At 40.7% G+C, this 27542-nt stretch overlaps 1 protein-coding gene across 10 annotated transcripts in view; it reads right to left on the bottom strand.

Annotated features, from left to right (window-relative positions):
* Positions 1–27542, bottom strand: part of ERC2 (ELKS/RAB6-interacting/CAST family member 2) — a 993593-nt gene that overhangs the window by 304562 nt on the left and 661489 nt on the right. The window lies entirely within an intron of this gene.

The following is a 27542-nucleotide window of genomic DNA, read 5'->3' as shown; positions in this document are numbered from 1 at the left end:
GCTGACCCTTGTGCTAAAGGATATTGGAGCAACAAGATAGAAGGAACCTAGGTTCAAGACATAAGGCATTAAAGAGAACTGCCTTACCAACCTGGACCCCCCTCACCTTAGAACTGTTATGAGAGAGAGAGAGAGAGAGAGAGAGAGAGAGAGAGAGAGAGAGAGAGAAATATATTTATTCTTTGAGCCTTACAACTTAGATTTGCCTTAACTAGTACATGGGTTTCTTAGGACTCTGAGTTTATCTAGACTGTCCTAGGAACCTAGTAAAAGTAGGGTCTTCTGGTGAAATGACCCCTGCACATGAGGCATTTGGAAGTAATACTGATATCAGGCTGGAGGGAACCCATGCTGTAGCAGTAAGGGGTCCAGAGTTAAACTCTCAGCACTCATTCAAAAATGGAAGGTTTACAGAAAACCTACCAAATAATCTAATTCAGGTTGCTGAATGCCTGTCGGTGTTCTCCTGGAAAGCCTTCTCTAGGTAGACAGCTGGCCTCCTCAGTAATGGCAGAGAGCACATAAAGGAGGCAATGAAAGAGCAAATGAACCCCGGCTGCTGCCAGAGGCGGGCCATACTGGCTGGAAGACGGCTTCAGGAATTTTATGTAAGATGAAGAGCGAGTTCTTGTAAACATCTGAACCAACAAGTTCATTGGTGGCACATATTATTTCTGGCTTGCTCTACAGGTGTTTTTGTTGCGGAAGTTTGAGGTGAATGTGTCCTAGGAACATCTCTTTCCAAAAAGAATTTCAAATAAAATTATGATAATCCTTTTTACATTCATAATCCATTTACATCTGCAGCTATATTTTAGGCTACTTGATCTTCATTAGAAATGAACCATAGCCAACGCTAAATAATCCCCAGACCATGACAAAATAGAGATAAATCAGCCTGAAGCATGGGGAGAAGTGTGTGGGGTAGCACTGCCAAGATGTCTGAGCTGAAAGGGATTTACAAAGTACCAGCTTAGTCTGATTATCCCATTTCACCTGTGACAAAACTGAGGGCCAAAGAAGTTAACCTTTCAAGGTATCAAAACTAAGTTAAAAACAACATGCCTGTATGGTTTGGGGTGGGAAAACTATGAATTTTGCTATTTGCTTGTTTGAAATTAGGGATTTGTTTTCTATTTTGGAAAGATCCAGAGGTAAATGTGGATACCTGATTTTTTCAATAATTTTTTATGACCAAATCACAAATACTTACGAAAACATGGAGCTAATAAAACCTGCAGAATTTTGACTGATTTCTTACCATCACTCAGTTTTCGAAAGAAAGAATGGTTTAAGATATTTACATGTGTTCCTGTCAAATAATGACAGCTGTGTCTGTCAATGCAGTCTCTCTCCTTTTTTTTTTTTCCTACTAAATTCTGTGGTCTTTGGAAATAAGATGTGGGAAGGAGATACTGACTGCTAGTTATGTCTGAATTGAGATGCTACGGAATCTTCATAAGCACAATTCACTGTTCTGTTTTCAATTTCCCCGTATCTTTGCATAGGTTCTTTATCTTCCAAACCATCTCATGCCACACCCTAAACACAGAGAAAGAAATATTCCAACACAGCTCCCTGTAGCTGCCACTCATTATGGAGCTGCAAGTCTTGGAAGCAGTTATTCCCTGTCTTTCTCAGAATGGCACTGACACTTAAGGAGTCAGGAAGGCCCTGGACCGCAAATTCAATGAGCTGTCACTTCTTTGTAAAGACATGTTATTGATTTTCACTTAAGCCATGTATTTTACAATACTTCTAGCAAATATATATATACGTGTGTGTGTGTGTAGGTAGGTGTATGCATATATATATATTTGTTAAATTTGATAGCCTGGTATTTGGAAAGATATGATTAGGATTACAATCTAATATCTGGGAGCTGACACCATGACCATTTGTTTATCTACACAACAAAATATAAAGTCCTGTATGTTGCTTGGCATTTATGCCTCAAATCACAGAGGTTTTATGGTAAGGCAGAATCTGAAACAACGTGCTGGCCAAATTTTTGACCACCCAAACTGCAGGGGAAACGCACATACACACCTTTTCTACACATTTTCAGACACATCAACTATTTTACAATCAAGGACATTTCAGGTTGAGGAGACCCTGAGCTAACTCTTGAGCCTAGTGCCAAAGGGACTAGAAAGGTTTCCACAGAAAGACCAAAGATGTTTTTCACAGTGAATAACCCACAATGACAAGGTTTTAAGGAGATAAATCCTTTTCCTCACAAAATATGTAACTCATAGGCATGTCTGCAAATCATCAGGCAACCACTGAACTTTCAAAAACCTATCTCGATGGTCTTTCATTCATGCCTGTTTTCATATTCTGACATTTCAGACAAGTGTAAATATTTTTGTCCTTTTTTCTCTTTTTTCCCTTCTCTTTTCTTCTTTTTCATTACACACAGTTTATGTGCTAGAAGAAAACTCAGAAGATAAAGGTAAGGAAAAATAAAATAACAATCTGTTATCTCACCCACTATAAAACAATTTTCAGACACTGGTAAGTATTGCTTCAAATATTTCTGTGTCTTTCTCTCGTGCACTCTGTTTTTCCCTCCCTATCCTTTACATAAACAACATACAGACATACTCATTCTAAAATGAATGCATGCTATGCATGTTAACTTGACTTTTCACTCACTGGTAAGTGTAGAGCAACTTTTAATAAAAATAAAGGCCTATCTGTATTATCCCTTTCAATGGTTATAATGTATCCACTGAGTGTGTATAAATATGGATGTGTACAAACACACCATTATTTACTTAATCAGCCTCCACTGTTGGACAAATGGGATGTTTACTTTCCCCATCTATTATAAAGGATTCTTTAATAGACGTGGACATCCATGTACATAAATCCTTACATATCTGCCCAGTTGACAGTCTAAGACCATGTTACACCAAAGAATATAAAGGCTTCAGAAGCTGACAATTCCTGAGTTATAGTATGGGTATTGTTCAGAGCTGTTCAACAGAACACTGTGATATGGAAATGTTCCATAGCTGCACTATCTGATACAGTAGCCACTAACCACATGGGGCTACTGAGCATCTGAAATGTGAAGATGGCAAGTGAGGAAGTGACTTTTAATTTTCTTTAATTTTAATTAAAAAAAAAACATTTGTGGCTATCAACTACCACACAACAGCAGAGATGCTAGATCATCACCATAGTATTAACTGTTTAGAGTGAATTTAGCATATCAACCATGTCTCTTCTTAGTGAATACCATCCATAATTGTGACATTAAAGAATACTGTTGGACTATAAAGAAAGCTGTGAAAGAAACTGAAGTTCAGTCGTGTACGACTCTCTGCGATCCCATTGACTGTAGCCTACCAGGCTTCTCCGTCAATGGCATTTTCCAGGCAAAAGTACTAGAATGGGCTGCCTTTTCCTTCTCCAGGGGATCTTCCCAAACCCAGGTCTCCCGCATTGCAGGCAGATGTATTAACCTCTAAGCTACCAGGGAAGCCACCATAAAGAAAGCTGAGTGCCAAAGAATTGATGCTTTTGAACTGTGGTGTTGGAGAAGACTCTTGAGAGTCCCCTGGACTACAAGGAGATCTAACCAGTCCATCCTAAGGGAAATCAATTCTGAATGTTCATTGGAAGGACAGATGCTGAAGTTGAAACTCCAATACTTTGGCCACCTGATGTAAAGAACTGACTCATTGGAAAAGACCCTGATGCTGGGAAAGATTGAAGGCAGGAGAAGAAGTGGGTGACAGAGGATAAGACGGTTGGATGGTATCACCGGCTTGATGCACGTGAGTTTGAGCAAGCTCCAGGAGTTGGTGATAGACAAGGAAGCCTGGCGTGCTACAGTCCATGGGGTCGCAAAGAGCTGGACATGACTGAGCGACTAAACTGAGTGAAAGAACACTGTCTTTCCTATCAGAGAGCTTTTATGTATAATCCCTTGAGTGATCTTTACATCTTCTAAGAAAGAAGGGTAATCATTTTTTTCCCCACTTCATATATCAAGAAAACTGGCATTTAGAGAGGTAAAAACAATTCACCCACTAAGTTAGAGGAAAATGTGACCAGAATCCATATCTTCTACTTTTCTTCCATTGTTCTTTGCTCACAGAGTTGGTTTACATCACTGAACCTTACACAGATACAGTACTGCCAAAGCCACAAGATTGATTTTGTGCCTCCCAGACTTTGCCTATGATGTTCCCATTGCCCAGGACCCTGGTCTAGTTTCTTCTCCTTTGCCCACCTACCTTCTCTTTATTGTCCAGAAATCAGCTTAGATATCACCCTACTTCCTAGAGGAACACTTCCCAGCAGGCATCTCCAAGGGCTGGGTTATGTACACCCTTCATAAGCTCCTACAACATTCTGTTCTCACCATAGGCAAAATACTCTTCCTTGCACATCATAATTATTTGTTTCTTTATCTGAAACCAGAAGCTTTGCCAAGGCAGGAACCACATCACGGTTTTACATCTCAAGGCCATCAATAACTAGCAAAGTGCCTCCTCATATCCAGTGGGCCTAAATAAAAAATGTCCTGAATCAACAAGTAATGTAAAGCAAATAAAATCAAATTACAAAGAGCTTAACTATTCATACATATGTGATTAAACCTTTTCTTAAAAGCCTGGTAAGAGCAAACACAAAATCCATGTGTTAGGAGGAGTGACAATTCATACAGATAGGAGGCTATAATTCACGATTAAATTGTTTGTGTAAGTAGCATGTATGTGTGCACATATATGTGTGTATGTGTCTTTCATACTGCACAGCCCAATGAGGATAGTATATCATGAATCAAATATCACGGTTAAATCAATTTTAAAACCTGAAGTCCATTAAAAAAAATAAATACCAGCCACTCTGTTGCACATCTCCACTTCAGTTCAGTTGCTCAGTCGTGTCCGACTCTTTGAGATCCTATGGACTGCAGCACGCCAGGCTTCCCTGTCCATCACCAACTCCTGGCGTTTACTTAAACTCATATCCATTGAGTTGGTGATACCATCCAACCAACTTATCATCTATCATTCTCTTCTCCTCCCGCCTTCAATCTTTCCCAGCATCAGGGTCTTTTCAAATGAGTCAGTTCTTAGCATCAGGTGGCTAAAGTATTGGAGTTTCAGTTTCAGCATCAGTCCTTTCAATGGAAAGTCAGGACTGATTTCCTTTAGGATGAACTGCTTGGATCTCCTTGCAGTCCAAGGGACTCTCAAGAGTCTTCTCCATCAACACAGTTCAAAAGCATCAATTCTTCAGCACTCAGCTTTCTTATGGTCCATCTCTCACATCCATACACGACTACTGGAAAAACCATAGCTTTGACTAGACAGATCCTTATTGGCAAAGTAATGTCTCTGCTTTTTAATATGCTGTCTAGGATGGTCATAACTTTCCTTCCAAGGAGCAAGCATCTTTTAATTTCCTGGCTGCAGTCACCATCTGCAGTGATTTTAGAGACCAAAAAATAGTCTGTCACTGTTTTCACTGTTGCCCCATCTATTTGCCATGAAGTGATGGGACTGGATGCCATGATCTTAGTTTTCTGAATGCTGAGTTTTAAGCCACATTTTTCACTTTCCTCTTGCACTTCCATCAGGAGGCTCTTTAGATCTTCTTCGCTTTCTGCCATAAGGGTGGTGTCATCTGCATATCTGAGGTTATTGGTATTTCTCCTGGCAATCTTGATTCCAGCTCATGCTTCATCCAGCCCAGCATTTCTCATGATGTACTCTGCATATAAGTTAAATAAGCAGGGTGACAATATACAGCCTTGACGTGCTCCTTTCCTGATTTGGAACCAGTCTGTTGTTCCATATCCAGTTCTAACTGTTGCTTCTTGACCTGCATACAGATCTCTCAAGGGGCAGGTCAGGTGGTCTAGGTATTCCCATCTCTTGAAGAATTTTCCACAGTTTGTTGTGATCCACACAGTCAAAGTCTTTGGCACAGTCAATAAAGCAGAAGTACATGTTTTTTGGAACTCTTTTGCTTTTTCGATGATCCATCAGATGTTGGCAATTTGATCTCTGGTTCCTCTGTCTTTTCTAAATCCAGCTTGAACATCTGGAAGTTCATCATTCATGTTTTGTGGAAGCCTGGCTTGGAGAATTTTGAGCATTACTTTACTAGCATGTAAGATGAGTGCAATTGTGCAGTAGTTTGAGCATTCTTTGGCATTGCCTTTCTTTGGGATTGGAATGAAAACTGACCTTTTCTAGTCCTATGGCCACTGCTGAGTTTTCCAAATTTGCTGGCATATTGAGTGCAGCACTTTCACAGCATCATCTTTTAGGATTTGAAATAGCTCACCTGGAATTCCATCACCTCCACTAGCTTTGTGTGTAGTGATGCTTCCTAAGGCCCACTTGACTTAGCATTCCAGGATGTCTGGCTCTCGGTGAGTGATCATACCATCGGGATTATCTGGGTCATGAAGATCTTTTTTGTATAGTTCTGTGTATGCTTGCCACTTCTTAATATCTTCTACTTCTGTTAAGTCCATACCATTTCTATCCTTTAATGTGCCCATCTTTGCATGAAGTGTTCCCTTGGTATCTCTAATTTTCTTGAAGAGATCTCTAGTCTTTCCCATTCTATTGTTTTCCTCTATTTCTTTACACTGATCATTGAGGAAGGCTTTCTTATCTCTCCTTGCTATTCTTTGGAACTCTGCATTCAGATGGATATATCTTTCCTTTTCTCCTTTGCCTTTCACTTCTCTTCTTTTCTCAGCTATTTGTAAGGCCTCCTCAGGCAACCATTTGCCTTTTTGCATTTCTTTTTCTTAGGGATGGTCTTGACCCCTGCCTCCTGTACAATGTTACAAACCTCTGTCCATAGTTCATCAGGCACTCTATCAGATCTAATCGCTTGAATATATATTTCTCATTTCCACTGTATAATCATAAGGGATTTGATTTAGATCATACCTGAGTGGTCTAGTGGTTTTCCCTACTTTCTTCAATTTAAGTCTGACTTTGGCAATAAGGAGTTCATGATCTGAGCCACAGTCAGCTCCAGGTCTTGTTTTTGCTGACTGTATAGAGCTTCTCGATCTTTGGCTGCAAAGAATATAATCAATCTGATTTCAGTGTAGACCATCTGGTGATGTCCATGCATAGTCTTCTCTTGTGTTGTTGAAAGAGGGTGTTTGCTATGACCAGTGCGTTCTCTTGGCAAAACTCTATTAGCCTCTGCCCTGCTTCATTCTGTACTCCAAGGCCAAATCTGCCTGTTACTCAGGTGTTTCCCTGGTAGCTCAGATGGTAAAGTGTTTGCCTACAATGCGGGAGACCCGGGTTCAATCCCTGGGTTGGGAAGATCCCCTGGAGAAGGAAATGGCAACCCACTCCAGTATTCATGCCTGGAAAAATCCCATGGACTGAGGAGCCTGGTGGGCTACAGTCAATGGGGTCACAAAAAGTCAGACATGACTGACTGACTTCATTTTTTCCAGGTGTTTCTTGACTTCCTACATTTGCATTCCAATCCCCTATAATGAAAAGGATATCATTTTGGGGTGTTAGTTCTACAAGGTCTTGTAGGTCTTCATAGAACCATTCAACTTCAGCTTCTTTAGCATTACTGGTCAGGGCATAGACTTGGATTACTGTGATATTGAATGGTTTGCCTCGGAAACGAACAGAGATCATTCTCTCGTTTTTGAGATTGCATCTAAGTAATGCATTTTGGACTCTCTTGTTGACTGTGAGGGTACTCCATTTCTTCTAAGGGATCCTTACCCACAGTAGTAGATATAGTGGCCATCTGAGTTAAATTCACCCATTCCAGTCCATTTTAGTTCATCAATTTCTAGAATGTCGACGTTCACTCTTGCCATCTCCGGTTTGACCACTTCCAATTTGCCTTGATTCATGGACCTAACATTCCAGGTTTCTATGCAATATTGCTCTTAACAGCATTGGACTTTACTTCCATCACCAGTCATATTCACAGCTGAGTGTTGTTTTTGCTTTGGCTCCGTCTCTTCAGTCTGTCTGGAGTTAGTTCCCTGCAGATTTCCAGTTGCATACTGGGCACCTACAGACCCAGGGAGTTCATCTTTCAGCGTCCTATCTTTTTGCCTTTTCATACTGTTTGCCTTTTCATGCTGTTATGCATCTTACACTTTTTCATTTAAATTCTCACAATAGTCCAAAGAGGTAAGAACTTTCTTTATCCCCATTTTACAGACCAAGAAACTGAGGCACAGATAAAACAAGTACCCAGCCATGGTTCTGTGCAAGTGAGTGTCAGGATTCATATCAAGACAGTGTGACTCTAGAGTTGCAATCTTCTAAACCACTCTGCATGTGGCAACTTTCTCAAGCTATTCATTTAGTTACCCATGCTGTTTCAAATCTTACTAGCCACAAGTGGCTATATAAATTGAAATTAAGTAAAACTTAAAATTCACTTGCACTAGTTGTACTAGCCACATTTCAAGAGCTCAAAAGGATACAGTGCTAGTGGTCACCATTCTGGAGACCATCAGAAAGTAACAAAATACCTTGTCAAATGCAGTGGGACACAGTAAAAACCTCCCAAATCAATGAGTAATGTAATGCTATCACTGAAACCAAATTAAAAAGTTTGACTATTCATATAATATGTGATAGACAATTTTCTACAAAGCCTTTGCAGTACTTGTCATCACAGAAAATTCTATCAGACAGCCCTCACTTAGACAGCTGCAGAACCAGAAACATAGCTCAGGGTGACTCTTTCCCTGCTTCTGTCTTCTTTCCACTACTCCACAGAGCTTTCCAAACACAGACTCCTGATGTTGATGCTGCTTACAGAATCTCAACTGCTCAGGAAAGTTCTTTGATATTTGCCCTGCACTGAACTGAAAGAACATGGGGGGACCTGGGACTGTCTGACAAGGTGACCAGCTTTTGATACTAGCCTTGTGCTCTGCACTGACCATTTTTCCTAACAAACGAGAAAGTAAAACTTACAGAACACAGAAATGTTCAGCATGTGTAAATAGTTACATAAGAGAAAATAAAAACTTGCTGCAACACCTTCAAAGAGCTGGCCTTATTATAAACACCAAATTTTTATCATTCCTTCAAAATTATTTCTCCTATTAAATGCAAGCTCCTCCATCAAAGCCACATTTGCTCGTTTAGTCAACTGCTCTCCTAGCCTTGGGCAACACACGCTTTTCCATTTCTTCTCATGTAACCCTCTTGGCTACTGTGAATGCTACAAAACCCACTTCAAAGCATGTGAGAGGCGGGAACAGGATCTACAAGGCCAAGAAGAAAAGAATGTAGGGATGGGATAAAGTATGAATTTTGTAGAGGAAGATGAAAGCACTTATGGACATCTTTGCAAATGCAGCAGCATGAGAAAACTGCAGATGAAAAAGAATGAAAAACAAAAATAAAAGTGTATCTTTGCTATCACAATCAAATGCCCTTTCCAGTAACCGGATTATTCAAGTGTCCTAAAATTCAGGAAGATGTACGTTAGGAAAATGCCTACTGGTTGTTAGACATGCATAATCAAACAGGATCATGTCATGTCCATTTTTTTCTTTTTCATTTTTTTTGACAAGCCTGCAAGGTACACAAAGCTAATAATCGTGTGCTCATCTTGCAGGTGAGAAACCAAGATAACTCAAACTTGCAAATTATTGGAGATTTAGGATCAAACTAAGATTTCCTGCTGTCAAGTCTGAAAGAGTTTTTACTGTACTATGCTGCACTTTTCTTTATTTTTACCTTCTGAAGCATGAATCAGATCCTCTACTCTTCCCTTTCAGTTTAATCCTACAGTGGCCAGGGTTATGTAAAGAAGTCCTTTGAAATCCATACTTAGGGCATGAAATAACTAAGAAAACAGAAAAACTGGCTTATGTGGTCAATCTTGCTATAAAGTTGTTACATAGCATCTGACAAGTCGTAAGATATATGTGGGCTGGTAAATGTGGGCTACTTATTTACAAGCCTACATGAAAGCTGGATGAATATACGGTTTTACTTACCTTTCTCCACATCCCACATGAGAGCATTTTTTCTGGCCCTCTCCTCTCCTTCAAACACACTAACATACAGTATAACCTGAAGCTCAGTGGACCCCATGCAACGACAGCAAGTCACCTAAAATAGGCATGATGACTTGCCAAGAAGTGGGCTCTTCTCTTTTCCCACTCGTCCAGTTAGATACTTCTCATCCCTTAGGTCTATGTTTCGAGGTGCTACTCTATCCAGAAGGTTCCCTCAACTCCTCAGCACTCCTGATCTTCCCACAGCAGTTGCCCATCTCATCTCACTGGGAAGACCTACTCTCTTCTAATCCCCTGCTCACTCTGCCTTTGCCACTAGACTGGGAGCTCCTGCAGATTCTACAGATACTGGAACTAGGTCTAACACAGTACCGGTCATCAGCAGTGTTTGTTGAACAACTATTTGTTGAAGTCAGGTTTCTTTGTTCATGTCATGGATACACGAACAAACAAATGATCTAACACAAGTGGTTCCAGCTCCAACCAGGGTTTGAATAGGGTGGAGATGTCCACTTAGATATCTACTCAGACACCTGATCTCTTAGTGGGGTGTGGTAAGAAGAATTGTGGCTTCCATAATATTTGTGCACTGATGTTACACCATGAATATTACTTGGCAAAAGGACTTTGTAGATGTAATTAAGGACACTGATGAGCTAACCATAAAATAAGCAGCTTATAATGGATTGTCATAGTGCACCTAATGTTGGCCTCTGGGCCCTTAAAAACAAAAAGGAAGTCAGAGAAATGTGGCAAAGTGGAAATCACTGAGATTTGAAACATCAGAACACTGCTGGCCACCACTGGCTTGAAGATGGAGGGGGTGGGGCGGGGCAGGGCGGGGTGGGGCAGGGCGCATGTGAAAAGCATGAGGAAGTTAATTCTACCAAAACCCAGTAAGCTTGGGGGAGGAGCCTGAGTCCTTGATAAGCACTGCAGCCCCAACTGATAACATGAATTTCAACCTACTGAGACCCTGATTGGGAAAGTCCAGCTCTGCTGTGCCAGAATTCTAAACAATAGAAACTGTGAGATAAAAAAGGTGTGATGTTTTCAGTGCTGCTGCATTTGTGGTGATTTGTTATGACAACAATAGAAAACTGATACAGGAGCTTTCTCCAGAAGCAACAGACCTCCAGGCAGAGTCTGACTCAACAGGGGAGATGGTCACCAAAAACTGGTAAAGGAATGAGGAAGTGAGCCCACAGAGGGAAGAAAGCCAATACAAAACACACTCCCTAGCAGCTCATCACTGTGGGGTGGGGGGTGGGGGGCTGGTCCTGTTGGGAACCTCTGGGAATCTGAGAGAAAGAGCCTTGGTCATGGTCTCTGAGGGCGCTAATCCTCCCGCTCTCACCTGCTTGCAGGGGTGTTACCTCTCCAGCAAGTCCAGCCTTTCTCTATTTCCTCCTTCCTTGCAGTCTCTCCTCAAGGAGAAGAAAGCAGTCTGATACATGGATTCCTCAGAAAGCATTGGAGACTAAAATATGACCTCTTGGGGTTACTGTGCACCTTAAAGATGACTTACAGAGATGGGCATCATTTAACCTTCTCAATAGCAAACTTCAAAGGGAGGGATTCTAGGACTGTACCAATGGCAGAGGCTTTTCTAGTCTCCCTACTACATCTCCCTACAACCTCACCTCCCCATTACTCCCTACTACATCAGCTGTCAAGGCTTGTCAACTGTGAGCATTTACCAGCGGCACGCTTTGTGAATAAAGGCATGAGCCCGATCACAACCATGCTCTGAGTAGCCTTTCCCCACACCACCGTGCACATCTTTAACCACTTTAACATCTCGAATGAAAGCCACATATAAATACAAAGCATTATACTTATACACTAGTAATCATGGCAATAAATCCAAAGAACAAGAGTGAAACCTAGTGCCTGCAGACATTCTGAGGATGTGGGAGGTACACGGAGGAACTAGTTTCTCAGCAGAAGCATAACTGTACCTCTGTCAGATGCAGTCTCACTCCCAGATAACCCCCACTGTTTCAAGACAATTAAAATCCTATCCTTCCTGAAATGAAAGTCTGTGATTTCAGGGAGCTTTCTATGGAAAGAAGAAATTGGGTTGGTCAATGGACTGGTTCAAAAACGGGAAAGGAGTATGTCAGGTCTGTATATTGTCACCCTGCTCATTCAACTTATATGCAGAGTACATTATGCAAAATGCCAGGCCGAAGGAAACTCAAGCTGGAATCAAGATTGCCAGGAGAAATATCAATAATCTCAGAAATGCAGATGACACCACCCTTATGGCAGAAAGCAAAGAGGAACTAAAAAGCCTCTTCATGAAGGTAAAAGAGGAGAGTGAAAGAGTTCGCTAAAAACTTAACATTCAAAAAACGAAGATCAAGGCATCCAGTCCCATCACTTCATGGAAAATAGATGGGGAAACAATAACAGACTTTATTTTCTTGGGCTCCAAATCACTGAAGATGGTGACTGCAGCCATGAAATTAAAAGACCCTTGATCCCTGGAAGAAAGGCTATGACCAATCTAGACAACATATTAAAAAGCAGAGACATCACTTTGCTGACAATGGTCCATCTAATCGAAGCTACAGTTTTTCCAGTAGTCATGTATGAATGTGAGAATTGCACCATGAAGAAAGCTGAGGGCCGAAGAATTGATGCTTTTGAACTGTGGTGTTGGAGAAGACTCTTGCAAGTTCCTTGGATAGCCAGGAGATCAAACCAGCTAATCCTAAAGGAAATCAATCATAAATATTCTTTGGAAGGACTGATGCTGAAGCTGTAATACTTTGTCCATCTCATGCCAAGAGCAGACTCATTGGAAAAGATCCCGATGCTGGGAAAGGTTGAAGGCAGGAGGAAAAGGGGATGACAGAGGATGAGATGGTTGGATGGCATGACCAATTCAATGGACATGAGTTTAACCAAACTCCAGGAGATAGTGAAGAACAAGGAAGCCTGGTGTGCTGCAGCCCATGGGGTTGCAAAGAGTCAGACATGACTGAGTGACCGAACAACAACAAATAGAACATACTGTACCACAAGCAAGCTGAATAGGCCTGGGGGTAATGCCTGAAGGCTGTCATGGGCCAGCAGAGGTGGCCAGGTGCAAATTCCTTATACAAACCATGAAAGGAACCTGAAACATTTTCTGGTGGCTAGTATGTGTGGCAGTACAGAGGAAGTACTAGATGAGAGACCTACCTCTCCAACTTGGCAGGATTCCTCAGAATATTTATACTGGGGCTAAAGTCACATGCATCACTTAGCACCAAAGGCTTCAACTCCCACTTCTCAAGGATACCATTTGTAGGATATGAGCGGCTTCTACCCATGCCTATAATATGTGTGTGGTTTTCTATTTTCCAGGCCCTGGACATCATTTATGCACTATTCAAACCATCTTCTGCTATTAATATGATATTATCCCTATTTCACAGATGAAGAAAGTGAGGCTTTCAGAGGTTAGGTGGGTTGCCTAACTAAAGTCACAAAGAGCTCAGATCTGAACCCAGGTCTGACTTGCTACCCTGGTCGCTGCTTCAAATATCTCCCAGCTTTTGGTACTTCACACTCAGATGGGTGCCAAGAGTTCAGCCTCTCTGACAGTGCATATAAGTATCCCTCTGCTCCTCCGAGTCCCAGTCTAGGCCACAGCATTCTCAAATCGGCCCTTCTGGGAGCCATCCAAAGAGTAGGCAGTCCTCAGCTTAGCAAGTTCAACCAAATCCTTTTCATTCGAGAAAGCACTTCAGTTTGCAGATAAATGAGACCTATTGTGTCATAAGAATAACTCTGAATATACTCTCATGCATTTAGACAAAAGTCAACCATTCCCAAACCTCAGTTGAGGCATGATGTGCAGTGGTTAAGTCCTTGGGCTCGGAAGAACTTCTGAGTCTACCTACTTGACTCCATCAATTACTAGCCTAGTGGCTTGGGAAGCAAAGCAATAAAATTCTGAAGCTCAGTTTCCCCATCTGTCAAGTAGACCATTATACAGTATCTGCTCATGGGTCTCTTGTAAGGATCTAATGAAATCATTCCCCTAGAGAGCTTTGCACTATGCCTGGAACATAACAAGTCCTCAATAAACATTAGTCTCATCATCATCATTATCATCTTATTATTTTCCAGTTTGTTATTAGTGGCAAACTTCCAGTTGATGAGGACACAGCAGCAACAGTCTCAAGAGCTGCCTTCCAGTTTTCTCTCTGGATAAAGCCCCAGACTTGGCCTCTCCTTGTTGACCTTTTGAGTCAGCCATTTGACTGCTTGTCACCGCCTCATTCACGGGGCACCACACTTCTGGGGGATCATAAGTAAGATTTAAGATCTGCATGATGGGACTGTCGAGTGGAATTCCTCTTTCTTTTTGGCAAAACTGCCAAGGCCTTCGAGAGCTGCCCTGGAAAGAGACCATACTTTGAATGTTTCAAATCATTACGCTGACATTCATGAAACATACTCCATGTGCCAAGCTCCACACTCAGAGCTGGAGCCTCACAACTGAATCAGTGTGGCCCCTGCCCTGGAGGAGAGCATGGGGAAGTGACTTTCAAATTACCAGCATAGAGCAGGACCTTGAGAGAGCAAATCCTAAAGATCAGAATGATAAAACAGTTCTACCACCTTTTATGTCTAGGTGAGTGCTGTCAATCTGAAAGTTTCTTTCTGGATCCAACATAGAACAATTCTTCAAGGTCATGACATTGATAAAATTTCTACACAACACATATGACAACAGTACAATAATCTTTCTTCTTCCAAAGAAAATGACAGGAGACAGAAACTGATCTTTGGCTCAGATGGATCCAGGTTTAAACTCTGGTTGGCTACTTCTTACTCATGTGACTTAGCAGGTGACCTAACCACCCAGGCCTTGTTCTTTTCATCTCCAAGATGAAATGTCAAGACCACCAATTTCAGAGGGCTGCTGCATACATTAAGTGTGACAAGGCAGCTAAAGCACTTAGCACAGCACCTGGTGTTCAAAAATTATTAGATGTGCCTCTTATGATCACAATGCTTCAAAATTCCCTATGTAGTTGTTTTTTTTTTGGCAAAAATTCAGCACAGAAACTTCTAACAGATTTATAAAAGGAATAGTAGGTTTATATTTTCTAATAGAAAGCTTTCAATGCATACGACTTATCTCGGCAGTTCCACAGTACCCCTGCTTCAGCTGGAGCACACAGGAAGGGGACAGTTTTCACAAAGGCAAGTGTATACTTCAAGGTTGGCACTGGTGCCAGATAATGTGGGTCACCCCATGGAAATTCAGTTTTCTGCATTAGTTTTTAATGGTCCTCCTCTGCTGGGCATTTGGGGCTATGGTTTGAAGTAAATGCACTCAAATAAACATCTTTTGGTGCCAGAACTGCCATGGGCACATACTTTTCTTTCGATGGTCCTGGGAAGTGGTTTGTTAAACTATTGTTCTCGATTAAAAACTCATGTGTTTGTTCAGTCCAATATGGGTCGCTGCTTTGAGTGAAAGATCCCCTTGACATGGCAAAACCTCTACTTGTGACAAGCCAGTGCCAAGTATGTCTTAACCAGATGCAGACCCGGGTTTGATTAGCAGCCACTGAATTCCTTGTAAAATCAGATAATGATGGTTTTTCCTCTCTCTGCTGAGCAAATATCCTCGGCTTTTAATCAAGTCTATATATGAAAACCTCTATATAAATAACTCCACACAGTACAATGGTTTTAAACCTATGGTTCATCTCAACTTTCCTGACCTCTGACTGTTTAATCTGAGAAGGACCTGTGCAGTACCAACTAAAAATAAAGAGACTACAATATTTATTTTGGCAGATACCATATAGATATAATAGAGGGACATGTGGTGAGTGGAAATTCCCTACCACACACACAGAGAAGAGAAAGGACAGGCTCTGGAGCCCATTTTTGTTTTCCCACTTGTGGGAAAGCATCTATTGGATAATGATGATATTAGGACTGCAAAGACACGTGCCGCTCTGGAACGCAGCACAGACTCTGTGGCTGTGCACAGAAACTTCCTTCTCTGCCCTCTGAGATGTTCAAAGGGTCCAACTGCAAACCTGGGAAACATGAGCCTTTGCAGAGGGGCTGGAGCCTGAGCTTGGGCTCCCTCTCCTTTCTTGTGGGCACAGTTTGGGTGTCTGCAGTTAATTATTTGCAGGTGCATTTCTGCTGCATGCAACGGAATGAGTTCCCAGTTAGGGTCTTGCAGGTGTAATTAACAATTTCCATCTCACTTTGAGGGGGCAAGTGGATAATTGTGCCTACAACGTGGTAACAGTTCCTGCCAAGGAGAATGCTCCATTGCAGACTGCTATCTGGGTATACAGCTCCATGAAATAGAATGCTGGGCATTCAGGAATAAGCATCAGGTGTGCTATTGGGGTTTAGAAATGGAAACCCACATGGAGGGTGGGGCTAGGGGTTCTCTGAATCCTTGCATCCATAAATTAGTATGGAGCTAGAACAGAACCAAGGAACAAGAGCAACAGCGGGGTTCTCTGAGGTATAAGGGAGCAAAAGCGCTTGGCTGATGACACTGAGCAGTTCAAGAAAAACTAGCTCCAAGAGAGATTTTTCTTGTCCTTTGTAGGACAAAAAATCAAAGCAGTGAGAAGAATAAATCTCTGTTAACTTTGCAATGAACTTTACAGTTAAATTGTTTCCACATAAATCTCATGTGAGCTCATATAAAGCTACAATATTCAAAATTTTAATAACACTTACTGAGTGCTTATTGTGTTGGATATTATCCCAAGAGTGTGTTTGTGTGTGTGTAAGCGTGTGTGTGTGTGTACTCAGATAATTCTCTTAACAGACCACTTTAAAAAATTACTCTACCCATTTTACAGGAGACAGATTGAGGCAGAGAGAGATGAAGTAACATGCTCCAAGTGACCAGATCTCAAAGCTAGGCAGGCTAGCTCCAGGACACAAGCTAGCTTGCCACTAAAGATGAGAAAAATTTCCAGCGAGATGATAGAATCAGGTAGTCAAAGATTTGCTCTGCAGGACCCAAGACCATTTATTTGTTCACTCATTTGGTCATCCGTTTATTCATCCATTCAACAACTCAAAGAACACTTGTGAGTATGTACTGCCTTTGAACCACTCTGCTAGGCTCCTACTTACAGGAGAAGGAGAGAGTCTTCCTGGCACTAGTGTCAGATAAATGTTTTTTAAGTTTCCCTGGTTGTTGTTGTTGTTGTTTTTTTCTTTTAATGTGGAGAGAAAAAAGGGGGAGAGAGTCAAAAAGAAGGAAGGAAATAGAAAGTAAGCAAAGGAGAGAGGTAGAAAAGCAGTGAGAGACAGGAGGGCGAGAGCCAGAGACACAGAAGAAAATGAGGGAAAAGGAGTCCTTGGAAATTAATTTCTCTTCTGAAAATGAATTCCTTATAAGGGAAGAGGAGAAGTCACACCAACCAAGCTGTAGGATTATACTGAGGAATGTTGAAGAGACCCTGTCCTACCTCCAGATGCTTCTTTCTTACTTTAACGGCAAGGGCAGGTTTCAAAGTTAGTTCTCACACTGAAATCTAAAAACCAAAAGGGACTCAGGCTCCCAGTGTAGCCCTCCGTGACCAAAAAAAGGGCTAATTCTGACTACCTGCATTCTGGATGGTCTATCCAATGCATATCAATGAGCCTGAAGAATCTCTGGTGTGATGTGGCTCAGTGTTGATAAGGCAAATCCCACTGATGGATTCCCTTACTGACTAACCAACTGTATGCTGTCATTTCTACTGAAGCATGTTTTTTTGTTTGTTTGTTTGTTTTTTGCCACTTTATTAATTGAAGGATATTTGCTTTACAGAATTTTTGGTTTTCTGTCATACATCAAGAATAAGCCATAGGCGCACCTATGTCCCCTCCCTCCCGAACCTTCCTTCCAGGAAGCATGTTTTAACAGCACAATTAACCTATTCCTGTGAGAAGTGTCTCAGACCAAAACAGAAGATTAGTAACAATGTTCCCTAAAGAGTGGACAAAACTTGTGAGAGCTCCAGGACTAAAAATAATCAACCATTGTTTCTCGATGAGCCTGATGGTCATGATAGCCAGAGCGGACCTGGTGTGCATGTTAACTTTTTCTCAGGGGCCATTAACTAAACCTCATGAGAAATCTAAGAACCTATGAACCTAATAACACCTAATACATATTGAGAGCTTCCATATGCCCCACACTGTGCAAAGCTCTTTAAGGAGACTATCTGATGATGGAGAATATCTCACAGTAACCCTTTGAAGTAGATACCATAGACTGGGCCTTAGAGAAGCCTAGCATCTTAGCTGGCAAGTAGCAGGACAGAGACAAAATCTGTGCACTTGGATGCTTTCGCACTTTGCTGCCAGTGTGCACATGGAGATGATTTGAAAATGATATTTCCTTTGATGTTTCTCAGGATCTCACTTAAAACCTCAAACATAGTTTCTTTTTTTGAGAGGACATTTCCACTGTAAAAGTCCACTTTGCTTTATTGGTTTCATCAAATAGCTGGGCATTTATTCTGCTGGCTTACCATAAAGTCATGCAAGAATACACTTTAGCTGCCCTTTCTAAAATCCCCTGAGATCTGAACTTGGCATAGTGCAGTCACTCAGGAGATGTTGAACTTGGCATAGAGATAGTCATCCAAAAATAATTTCCTTTTAAGATCCTCACTTATTCCACAAAGAATCTAAGGTCAACTAACACGTGGGTCTGTTCGTGAAATGTATGCTGTTATAACATGATCTTCAAGTTACTCCATTAGAGCCAAAATGTGTTATATCCCTTGAGTTAAATTATTTTTTTTTTTTATTCTTCCAATTTTATTTTATTTTTAAACTTTACATAATTGTATTAGTTTTGCCAAATATCAAAATGAATCCGCCACAGGTATACATGTGTTCCCCATCCCGAACCCTCCTCCCTCCTCCCTCCCCATACCATCCCTCTGGGTCGTCCCAGTGCACCAGCCCCAAGCATCCAGCATCATGCATCGAAACTGGACTGGCAACTCGTTTCCTACATGATATTTTACATGTTTCATTGCCATTCTCCCACATCTTCCCACCCTCTCCCTCTCCCACAGAGTCCATAAGACTGTTCTATACATCAGTGTCTCTTTTGCTGTCTCGTACACCGGGTCATTGTTACCATCTTTCTAAATTCCATATATATGCGTTAGTATACTGTATTTATGTTTTTCCTTCTGGCTTACTTCACTCTGTATAATAGGCTCCAGTTTCATCCACCTCATTAGAACTGATTCAAATGTATTCTTTTTAATGGCTGAGTAATACTCCATTGTGTATATGTACCACAGCTTTCTTATCCATTCATCTGCTGATGGACATCTAGGTTGCTTCCACGTCTTGGCTATTATAAACAGTGCTGTGATGAACATTGGGGTACACGTGTCTCTTTCCCTTCTGGTTTCCTCAGTGTGTATGCCCAGCAGTGGGGTTGCTGGATCATAAGGCAGTTCTATTTCCAGTTTTTTAAGGAATCTCCACACTGTTCTCCATAGTGGCTGTACTAGTTTGCATTCCCACCAACAGTGTAAGAGGGTTCCCTTTTCTCCACACCCTCTCCAGCATTTATTATTTGTAGACTTTTGGATCGCAGCCATTCTGACTGGTGTGAAATGGTACCTCATAGTGGTTTTGATTTGCATTTCTCTGATAATGAGTGATGTTGAGCATCTTTTCATGTGTTTGTTAGCCATCTGTATGTCTTTTTTGGAGAAATGTCTATTTAGTTCTTTGGCCCATTTTTTGATTGGGTCGTTTATTTTTCTGGAGTTGAGCTGTAGGAGTTGCTTGTATATTTTTGAGATTAGTTGTTTGTCGGTTGCTTCATTTGCTATTATTTTCTCCCATTCTGAAGGCTGTCTTTTCACCTTGCTAATAGTTTCCTTTGATGTGCAGAAGCTTTTAAGGTTAATTAGGTCCCATTTGTTTATTTTTGCTTTTATTTCTAATATTCTGGGAGGTGGGTCATAGAGGATCCTGCTGTGATGTATGTCAGAGAGTGTTTTGCCTATGTTCTCCTCTAGGAGTTTTATAGTTTCTGGTCTTACATTGAGATCTTTAATCCATTTTGAGTTTATTTTTGTGTATGGTGTTAGAAAGTGGTCCAGTTTCATTCTTTTACAAGTGGTTGACCAGATTTCCCAGCACCACTTGTTAAAGAGATTGTCTTTAATCCATTGTATATTCTTGCCTCCTTTGTCGAAGATAAGGTGTCCATATGTGCGTGGATTTATCTCTGGGCTTTCTATTTTATTCCATTGATCAATATTTCTGTCTTTGTGCCAGTACCATACTGTCTTGATAACTGTGGCTTTGTAGTAGAGCCTGAAGTCAGGTAAGTTGATTCCTCCAGTTCCATTCTTCTTTCTCAAGATCGCTTTGGCTATTCGAGGTTTTTTGTATTTCCATACAAATTGTGAAATTATTTGTTCTAGCTCTGTGAAGAATACTGTTGGTAGCTTGATAGGGATTGCGTTGAATCTATAAATTGCTTTGGGTAGTATACTCATTTTCACTATATTGATTCTTCCAATCCATGAACATGGTATATTTCTCCATCTATTAGTGTCCTCTTTGATTTCTTTCACCAGTGTTTTATAGTTTTCTATATATAGGTCTTTAGTTTCTTTAGGTAGATATATTCCTAAGTATTTTATTCTTTCCGTTGCAATGGTGAATGGAATTGTTTCCTTAATTTCTCTTTCTGTTTTCTCATTATTAGTGTATAGGAATGCAAGGGATTTCTGTGTGTTGATTTTATATCCTGCAACTTTACTGTAGTCATTGATTATTTCTAGTAATTTTCTGGTGGACTCTTTAGGGTTTTCTATGTAGAGGATCATGTCATCTGCAAATAGTGAGAGTTTTACTTCTTCTTTTCCAATTTGGATTCCTTTTATTTCTTTTTCTGCTCTGATTGCTGTGGCCAAAACTTCCAAAACTATGTTGAATAGTAATGGTGAAAGTGGGCACCCTTGTCTTGTTCCTGACTTTAGAGGAAATGCTTTCAATTTTTCACCATTGAGGATAATGTTTGCAGTGGGTTTGTCATATATAGCTTTTATTATGTTGAGGTATGTTCCTTCTATTCCTGCTTTCTGGAGAGTTTTTATCATAAATGGATGTTGAATTTTGTCAAAGGCTTTCTCTGCATCTATTGAGATAATCATATGGTTTTTATTTTTCAATTTGTTAATGTGGTGTATTACATTGATTGATTTGCGGATATTGAAGAATCCTTGCATCCCTGGGATAAAGCCCACTTGATCATGGTGTATGATCTTTTTAATGTGTTGTTGGATTCTGATTGCTAGAATTTTGTTAAGGATTTTTGCATCTATGTTCATCAGTGATATTGGCCTGTAGTTTTCTTTTTTTGTGGGATCTTTGTCAGGTTTTGGTATTAGGGTGATAGTGGCCTCATAGAATGAGTTTGGAAGTTTACCTTCCTCTGCAATTTTCTGGAAGAGTTTGAGCAGGATAGGTGTTAGCTCTTCTCTAAATTTTTGGTAGAATTCAGCTGTGAAGCCATCTGGACCTGGGCTTTTGTTTGCTGGAAGATTTTTGATTACAGTTTCAATTTCCATGCTTGTGATGGGTCTGTTAAGATTTTCTATTTCTTCCTGATCCAGTTTTGGAAAGTTGTACTTTTCTAAGAATTTGTCCATTTCTTCCACGTTGTCCATTTTATTGGCATATAATTGTTGATAGTAGTCTCTTATGATCCTTTGTATTTCTGTGTTGTCTGTTGTGATCTCTCCATTTTCGTTTCTAATTTTGTTGATTTGATTTTTCTCCCTTTGTTTCTTGATGAGTCTGGCTAATGGTTTGTCAATTTTATTTATCCTTTCAAAGAACCAGCTTTTGGTTTTGTTGATTTTTGCTATGGTCTCTTTTGTTTCTTTTGCATTTATTTCTGCTCTAATTTTTAAGATTTCTTTCCTTCTACTAACCCTGGGGTTCTTCATTTCTTCCTTTTCTAGTTGCTTTAGGTGTAGAGTTAGGTTATTTATTTGACTTTTTTCTTGTTTCTTGAGGTGTGCCTGTATTGCTATGAACTTTCCCCTTAGGACTGCTTTTACCGTGTCCCACAGGTTTTGGGCTGTTGTGTTTTCATTTTCATTCGTTTCTATGCAAATTTTGATTTCTTTTTTGATTTCTTCTGTGATTTGTTGGTTATTCAGCAGCGTGTTGTTCAGCCTCCATATGTTGGAATTTTTAATAGTTTTTCTCCTGTAATTGAGATCTAATCTTACTGCATTGTGGTCAGAAAAAATGCTTGGAATGATTTCTATTTTTTTGAATTTACCAAGGCTAGCTTTATGGCCCAGGATGTGATCTATCCTGGAGAAGGTTCCATGTGCGCTTGAGAAAAAGGTGAAATTCATTGTTTTGGGATGAAATGACCTATAGATATCAATTAGGTCTAACTGGTCTATTGTATCGTTTAAAGTTTGTGTTTCCTTGTTAATTTTCTGTTTAGTTGATCTATCCATAGGTGTGAGTGGGGTATTAAAGTCTCCCACTATTATTGTGTTATTGTTAATTTCTCCTTTCATACTTGTTAGCATTTGTCTTACGTACTGTGGTGCTCCCGTGTTGGGTGCATATATGTTTATAATTGTTATATCTTCTTCTTGGATTGATCCTTTGATCATTATGTAGTGACCTTCTTTGTCTCTTTTCACAGCCTTTGTTTTAAAGTCTATTTTATCTGATATGAGTATTGCTACTCCTGCTTTCTTTTGGTCCCTATTTGCATGGAAAATCTTTTTCCAGCCCTTCACTTTCAGTCTGCCTTGAGTTAAATTATTCTGCCTTAAAATGAATTGCACGGCAGTGAAAGTAGGGGCTAAGTGCCCCTCTTAGTGAGCCAGTTTAATTGTTTTTCTCATCCTCACCACTGGCTCTTATCATCATACAGACTTTTCTTGACTTGCAGGAATTGTTATTAGTCATTATGCTGCCCAGAAATCTCCATGGAAAGCCCTTCCCTCCCTTGTCTCACTCACCAATCAGACGTGGCTTTGCCAGTACCATCTTGGCTAAACTGATGAGGTCAGGTACTGTGCAATTCCATTCATTTCCATCTTAAAAGATGTGAAGCAGTCACTTGGCCTCTTTGTGCTGAGTTAGCAGACCAAAACTGGGTCCATTTTAATGAGACATTTTATGCCCATTGTAATCGAGCTGGCCTCATAAGAAAGCTGGTCATGGGCAGTCACCCATCTGAGTGATCTGAAGTGACCCCAAAGAGTTCACCATGACCCAGGGCCTTAAATTCCCATCATTCAAACTGGACCACACGTGATGCTCTTTGAAAACACCAATATCCTCCCAGAGGAAGCACAGGCTGCCTTCATAGTAGGCAGCTCTGGTTTTGGTGGTCTAGTATCCCCACACTTTGGCATGTGTCCTCCTTATCATGCCCTGAAGTCCTCAGGCATGGGTCCTGCTCCTCCCTGCCTCTGGCTGGGCATTTTACCCGGCTGGGCATTCACAGTGTGTGCCTCTCCTTCTCCTCACTCCTACAATAAATAATTGGCTCAGAGATGTGTCAGAATCCAACTAGTGCCCAGTAAGAGGCAAAGAGGATTTAGGGATGTTGTTACCCACCGCATGGAGAAAACCCATCTCTGCTAGGAGAGACGAAGGCCTCTCTATGAAGAGAAAAGGCTTGAGGGACAGCAGGAGGGACAGAAGCCCTGATGGCTATTTGAGCACTTCCTTAATCCCTCTGGCTTCTCTCAGTTACAAGGACCAACTAATTACTTTCTTAGCTCATGCTATTTTGCAATGAATTTCTGTCAACTGCAGTGTACTAACTAGTAGATTGTTTCATAAATGCTCTGGAATTGATTTTATTCAAAGTTAAAAAAGATCCAAGTGAAACAGACAAGTAACAGGGCAAATGTTGACAAGACGGGAGCATATGGCAGATCTAAATGAGGCCTCCCACAGGCAAGCTTAACAATTCAGGTCCCAGGATCAGCAATAAGCCCAGAGGCAAATAGCAGGAAGGATGGTCTCAGAGTGGGACAGAAAGGGCAGAGTAGTACATAAAATAAAAAAAAAAAAAAAACTGTTTTGGTACAGTTACTTTGAAAAATTGTTTTGCAGTATTTACTAAAACTGAAAACACACATACCTATGACCAAATACTTCTATTCCCAATACTAACATGCAGGCATGCACACACACACAAAACATACTACAAATAGCAGCACTATTTATAATGGCCTCAAACTGGAAGCAGCATTAAATGCCCATCAAGAAAAGAATGGATAAATGAACTAGGAGATAGTGATCTAAGAAAATACTATACAACCAGAAAAATGAATTAACAAATACACCAGCTGCATATAATATGGATGAATCTCATAAACATAATGTAGAGTCCAAGAAACAGACACAAAGCAGTACATACGGCACAATCCCATTTAGATAAAGTCCAACTGGCAAAACTCATCCATGGTGTTAGTCTGGATAGGGACTAGCCTTGGGAGTGTAGTGCTTGGGAAGGTGTAATGGGCTGCTGCTGCTGGTCTTGCTCTACTTCACGATCTGGATGTGAGTTTCGAGGGTAAACTGAGTTTGTGTAAGATCCCTTATACTGTATACTTAGGATTTGTGTTCTTTCTGTATGTATGTTAGTGTTAAACATTATAAAAGCCCCCCCTTTTTTCACACCACTGCAGCTAATGGATTTGCTGTGGAAACAATTCTTCCATTTGGGGTTTTGAGCAATGTATGGGAGGGATTGGGGGCAGGAGGAAAAGGGGACGACAGATGATGAGATGGCTGGATGGCATCACCGACTCGATGGACGTGAGTTTGGGTGAACTCTGGGAGTTGGTGATGGACAGGGAGGCCTGGCGTGCTGCAATTCATGGGGTCGCAAAGAGTCGGACACGACTGAGCGACTGAACTGAACTGATATGGTTACTACCCTGGGCCTTCTCGGTTCTACTTGTCTTGCTTTCTTCTTTCTGCCTCTCCTCACTCCCAAAAGGCTCGTGTTGAATGCTACACACATACAAGGCTCAGAGCTGTCCCTCATTCTGCAGGAACCCCTACCAATTGACTTTGCTGGTGCTCATCCACTTACCTCCCACAAAAGAAGAGCTTTGATAGAACTGGAGAAGGGAGCTGATGAGCTGGTCTACTGGAATTAAGAGGCTTCTGTAGACCCATATTTGAGTGGTCTAAATTCAAAAGAGGAAGCAAAAGTGGTGGCAGACACTATTTACTAAACTTCTTTTATCTTCTTCCCAGCATGCAGCTAGGTTGCATCTTCCAGACCCCACTGCAATTAGGGAGCCATGTGACTGACTTTTAGTTAGTGAAGTGTGAGTGAAAATAATGTGCACCTTTTCCAGGACAACCCTTAAGCCCCTATTTGTATTTGCTAGGGCTGCCATAACACAGACTGGGTGGCTTAGACAACAGAAATTTATTTTTTCACAGTCCTGAAGGCTAGAAGTTCAGGACCAAGATGTTGGCAGGTTTGCTTTCTTCTAAGGCCTCTCTCCTTGGCACATCCTTACTGTGTCTTCACATGGTCTTTTCACTATGCACATACATCTCTAATGTCTATGTCCAAATTTCCTCTTTTTTTTCTTTTCTTAAATAACCTTTTTAATTTGGACAAGCTGGTAAGTGATAGGGGATTCAGAATTCAAACACAGATCCTTCTCACAGTAGGGACATTATTGTTCTGGCCTCCCTAGCTGCAATGAGCAGTACTTTCCACTCGGTAGGACAATGGACATACTGACCACAACCATCATTTCTGAAGATGTTGGTTTCACCAGATTAAGTCTGAGCAGTGTGTGCTGCAGCAAGTAAGTAAGTGGCATTATACAGGTTTTGGAAGGAAGGAGGAATGGATGGTGTTAAAGGGTGTTAAATAGGATGCTTCAAGTTTTCTTTTCTTATAAAGGCAACAGTCATACTGAATTAGGTCCTACTCTATAAGTCTCATTTCATAACCTCTCTAACTTCAAATACAGCCACGTTCTGAGATACTGAAGTACCCCTTGTGAATTTTTGGTAGGGGAGGGCATGCTTCTGACTATATCACTATTCATGATTCTCTAGGCTCTCTCTCCACCCACCAGCTAGCCATCAACATCCAAATGATGTTCTAAGCCATAGACTGAAGATGGTCAAGCCTCGCTGGTGCTGGGTCCCAGAACAATTATGTGGGAGCTTAGATCCAACCCCAAATATGTTGGCTTCCCTAGTGGCTCAGATGGAAAAGAATCTGCCTGCAATACAGGAGACCTGGGTTCAATCTCTGGGCTGAGAAGATCCCTTGGAGAAGAGAATCGCAACCCACTCCAGTATTCTTGCCTAGAGAATTCCATGGACAGAGGCTATAGTCCCTGTGATCACAGAGTCAGACATGACTGTGTGACTAACACTTTCATTTTCACTTAGACCCTGTTAACTTAGATTCTGCTTGGATTTACATGAGGAAAAAATAAACTCTATGAGCAAGAAACAAACTCCTGTATGTTTGAGCATTTATACTCAAACATGGGGGTCTAAGCGTGAAAGCATTAGTTGGCTTGAAGTAAGATGAAGAGCAAAGCATTTTTTGACATTTTGCCAAAAATCAGCCTAGGTGGACTGATTATTTATGTTGAGGATTCTGAGGCCTCTCAAAATACTTTATCGTTTCTAGTATTATCACATGGTTTACATCAGTGTCTCTCAAACAGCTGTAAAAGTATGGAATCTTGGATCTCAACCCACACCTGCTAATCAAAATCCCAGTGCATTTGGGAGCACTGCATTTTTAATAAGCCTATATGTCACTCAAATGCAAACTAAAATTTCAGAAGCATTGGCTTACCCAGTGGGTTTATTTCTAATTTTAAAAATGAACACTGAGTGGGTATAGTAAAGCTGTTATTGACTAAATGTGATTAGCTACTGAGGTAAGTTTTTAGAATTGCTCCATGGAATTATCAAACATGTTCATTTTTATTTCCTCTCTGTTCCAGGTAAAACAAATAATTCTTTCTTCTAGTTAATCACCACTATTTTATGATGACTTACCACTGGATTGAGGTCTCAGCTACAACTCCCATTTGTTTAATATTATGATTTTTCTCAGTAACTTTCATTGAAATTACAGTTGACAAAGATGTTTAACCAGTTCTCCTTTTTGTCCTCATTCCAGGGTATGAGCAGAGTTGCTTAGTTCTTAATATCACAATTTTAGGTCCATGCTGAGTCAGAGAAGAAATAAGTCACCTTGAAAACTACTTCTACTCCATTCTATGTATGTGAGTCTTGAGTTGGCATTTCTCAAAGTGTGACAATGGTTCCTTAGGATTTTAATAGTTGATAACAAATAAAATGGTTCCATGGTTAAAGTTATTGGGAAATATAATGAAAAATTTATCACATTTATCTAATGACTATATTCTGAATCACTAATAGTTGCATATATTTTATAATTTATAAAAAATTTTTCCAGAGTTAACTTGCCACA

The sequence above is a fragment of the Bos javanicus genome, chromosome 22 (assembly GCF_032452875.1).
Source record: "Bos javanicus breed banteng chromosome 22, ARS-OSU_banteng_1.0, whole genome shotgun sequence".
Classification (NCBI taxonomy): Eukaryota; Metazoa; Chordata; class Mammalia; order Artiodactyla; family Bovidae; genus Bos; species Bos javanicus.
This window is presented reverse-complemented; position numbering and strand designations above follow the sequence as displayed.